Below are 4556 nucleotides of genomic sequence, written 5' to 3' on the forward strand. Positions count from 1 at the left end.
CGAGTTTGCTGAGGACTTACTGTAACCCCAGCCCGGTACTAAAGCTTTTGCTGGGACGACAGGTTTTGATGTGTCTGACTTTGAAGGATGTATTGAACAGAAACAATTCTACCAGCTCATCCTTAATTTGGGTTGTACGTGTTTTTATACGTTTAAGCAATTTAACGTATCTCCGTTCAAGTCAATATAATATATTTTTTTTCTCATTCTAAACTTAGACAGTTGGAAGGTTGAAGTCAAGAGGATTTGCAAGATTGGCAGGTAGAGGGATGCCTGGGTGGCTCAATCAGTTAAGCGTCTGCCTTTGGCTCAGGTCATGATCTCAGGGTCCCGGGATTGAGCCGCACATTGGGGCTCCCTGCTCAGCAGTGAGTCTGCTTCTCTCTCTCTGCCCCACCCCCTGCTCGTGCTCTCTCTCTCTCTCTCAAATAAATAAATAAATAAATAAAATCTTAAACGAAACGGGGCACCTGGGTGGCTCAGTCATTAGGCGTCTGCCTTCGGCTCGGGTCATGACCCCAGAGTCCTGGGATCGAGCCCCACATCAGGCTCCCTGCTTGGTGGGAAGGCTGCTTCTCCTTCTCCCACTCCGCCTGCTTGTGTTCCTCTCTCACTATGTCTCTCTCTGTCAAATAAATAAATAAAATCTTTAAAAAAAAAAATCTTAAACAAAACAAAAAAAAAGATTGGCAGGTGGAGAGGATGCAGAGTGTGAGAGTAGCTGAGTCAGGTGGGAGCGCTTGCCTCTGTCTCTGCCAGTCCCCAAACCATCCTCCATCTTGGCTCCTTCAAGTTTAAGTTCCCCTTGGCCAACAACAACTTCTGGTCCTGCCAGGCCTCAGCGCTTTTCCCTCCTCTCTACTCCAATCACATGTATTTATCATCACCACCACCCTTTAAAAAATTATTTTAGGGGCATCTGGCTGGCTCAGTTGGAGGAGCATGGGGCTCTTGATCTTGGGGTTGTGAGTTCAAGCCCCACGTTGGGTGTAGAGATTACTTAAAACAATAAAATCTTTAAAAAAAATTATTTTAACAGGGAGGTATAATTTATAATATATTAAATGTCTAAATTTTACAGATAGAACTTGATGAATATCACATACACAACCCCACACACATACACACATGCAACCATCACTCACATCAAGATACAAAACATTCCAGTGCCCCAGCAGGCTCTCTCATGCTCCTTCCTGCCTGATAACTATCCCCACTCCCCCCTCACACACATATCAAGGAAAGCACTGTTCTGACTTCTATCATCACCGATCAGTTTTTCCCAATTTCAAACCGCAACTAAATCTAATCATATAACACAATATGTATCCTTTTGTGTCTGATTCTTTTATTCACCATATTGCTGCATGTAGTGGTCTTTGTTCTTTTATTTTCCATATGGTATGTCATCATATGAATATTCCATAATGTATTTCTCCATTTTTCTATTGATGAACATTTGCATTGTTTTCTGGGTTTGGCTATTATGAATAAATGGGCTGTGAACATTTTTTTTCATGTATTTGGTGGATATGAGCACTAATTTCTCCTGAGTATATATTAGAAGTAGAATTGATAAATAGCTTTATAAGGTACAGCTAAATAGTCCTCAAAAGCATCAGTACCAATTTACACTCCCACAGAGTAATATATATGTATGGCATATTGCAAGAATGGCTACAGTTCTTTTCCTTACATTCACTGTGTCCTTGTATGTCCTCCCGTCAAAGCAAAAAGCATATTTCTCCATCCTTCAAATGTGGGCTGATCTTGTGACTTGTTTTGGCTTTGACTACTACAACTATTAAGAAGTTGTTATAAGAAGTTCCAGGCCAGGGCGCCTGGGTGGCTCAGTTGGTTAAGCGACTGCCTTTGGCTCAGGTCATGATCCTAGAGTCCCTGGATCGAGTCCTGCATCGGGCTCCCTGCTCGGCAGGGAGTCTGCTTCTCCCTCTGACCCTCCCCCCTCTCATGGGCTCGCTCTCTCTCATTCTCTCTCAAATGAATAAATAAAATCTTAAAAAAAAAGAAGAAGTTCCAGGCCAGGGGCGTCTGGGTGGCTCAGTTGGTTAAGCGTCTGACTCTTGATCTCAGCTCAGGTCTTGATCTCAGGGTCGTGAGTTCAAGCCCTGCTTTGGGCTCTACACTGGGCATGGAGCCTACTTAAAAAAAAAAAAAAAAGAGAGATAAGTTACAGCCAAAGCCTTCCATGTGTCCACTCTCCCATACCCCTGCACAGTCCCTGTGTGAATAAGAGCAAGCTAGGCTGCTGGATGATCTGAGACCTGTTACCCAGTCAACAGCCAACTATCCCCTCAGAGCAGAGTGCCCTAGCTGACCAGCTGCTAACTGCAGATCCATGAGTGAGCATGGCAAAAATCCAATGACCACTTTGCTGAGCCAGTTTTCAGAATTGTGAGATTTTGAGCTACATGAATTGTTTTTCCTTTAAACCACGAATTTTGGGGTGATTTGTTAAGAAAAATGTAATTGATAAAATATCAGTTTCAGTTGCTGCACATCTTCACCAGCCTTTGTTATTGTCAATCCTTTTCACGCTTAGCTATTCTAGTAAGGTCTACCACATTTTAAAATTCACTTCTGTACACGTCCTAACTTCCCTAGCTACTTTTAAAAGTTTTTGAAGACATGGGGCGCCTGGGTGGCTCAGTCGTTAAGTGTCTGCCTTCAGCTCAGGTCATGATCCCAGGGTCCTGGGATCAAGTCCCACATGGGGGTCCCTGCTCGGCAGGAAGCCTGCTTCTCCCTCTCCCACTCTCCCTGCTTGTGTTCCTTCTCTTGCTGTCTCTCTCTCTGTTAAAAAATAAATAAAAAATCTTTTAAAAAAATAAATAAAGTTTTTGAAGACAAAGACCACACTTTACACAGTAGCTGTAATATCAGGATTTGTTGATAGTATCAATCATACTAAAAGATGAGACAAACAAAACTTATTCCTAATAACCAGAAATCTTAAGGCTGCAAAGAATTATGTAATTGTCAACTAATCCAGGTCCTTGGCATACAAAATTATGAAATTAAAGCCCAACCAAATGGTTCTCAGTAATTGTGGAGAGGCATGCATCACACTAACTGGACCACAGCTAACAATTGCAAAATCTGGAAAAGATTTGTCATCCATGGTGTTCAGAATCCCATAAAAAAACCCTGGAATTACAAAGACACAGGAAAACTGTGAATTCTGGTCTGGAGAAAAGGAAGTCAATTGAAAGAACTCCAAGGTCATCTAGATATTGGAATCAGCAGACAAGGACCTTAAAGCAACTATTATAAATATGTCCATCAAAGACCTAAATAGAAAATATGACCAAAATTAATGAACAAATGGGGGAATCTGAGCAGAGAAAGGTAACCTAAAAACAAAGATGAAAAACAAATGGAAAATCCAGGCTTGAAAAGTATGGAGTCTATAATGAAAAATCCACTGGATGGGCTTAACACAGTAATGAAGATGGCAGAGGGTATGGTTGGGGAATATGAGGAGCAATAATTAGAACTTATCCAATCCAAGACACCAAGACAGGATTTAGAAAATGGACAGACTCTGTGATATGTGGGATCGATAAAGCAGCCTTGCATATGTGTAAATGGTATTCCGAAGGGCAGGAAAGAGAGAATGGGGCACACACACACACATACACACACACACAAATTGAAGGAATAATGGCTGAAAATTCCCTAAATTGGGTGAAAAACATAAATTTGGGGATCTAAGATACTTGGCAAACCCCGAAGGGAATAAATGGAAAGAAAATCACACCGGGTGCCTGGGTGGCTCAGTTGGTTAAGCGACTGCCTTCGGCTCAGGTCATGATCCTGGAGTCCCGGGATCGAGTCCCGCATCGGGCTCCCTGCTCGGCGAGGAGCCTGCTTCTCCCTCTGACCCTCCCCCCTCTCATGCTCTCTCTCTCTCTCTCTCTCTCATTCTCTCTCTCTCAAATAAAAAAAAAAGAAAAAAAAAAGAAAAAAAAAAAGAAAATCACACCTAAGCATGTCATACTATGCAGGGATAAAATTTAACTCCAAGAAAGCATAACAGTAAAAAATCTGTGGGTGTTTAATGACAGAGTACAAAATACATGAAGCAAAAACTTAGGGTACTAAAAGGAGAAAGGAAAATCTACAAAGTTGGGTTTAAAAAAATTTTTTTGAAGATTTTATTTATTTATTTGTGAGAGAGAGAGAGAGAGAGAGCACAGAGGGATAAGCAGGCTCCCCGCTGCGCAGGGAGCCCAATGCAGGGGTCAATCCCAGCACCCTGAGATCATGATCTGAGCCGAAAGCAGATGCTTAACTGACAGCCACCCAGATGCCCATACAAAGTTGCGTTTTTTTTTTTTTAAGATTTTATTTATTTATTTGAGAGAGAGAGCATGAGAGGGAGGAGGGTCAGAGGGAGAAGCAGACTCCCTGCCGAGCAGGGAGCCCGATGCAGGACTCGATCCGGGACTCCAGGATCATGACCTGAGCCAAAGGCAGTCGCTCAACCAACTGAGCCACCCAGGCGCCCCCAAAGTTGCGTTTTAAACAACACA

The sequence above is a fragment of the Neomonachus schauinslandi genome, chromosome 1 (genome assembly GCF_002201575.2).
Source record: "Neomonachus schauinslandi chromosome 1, ASM220157v2, whole genome shotgun sequence".
Classification (NCBI taxonomy): domain Eukaryota; kingdom Metazoa; phylum Chordata; class Mammalia; order Carnivora; family Phocidae; genus Neomonachus; species Neomonachus schauinslandi.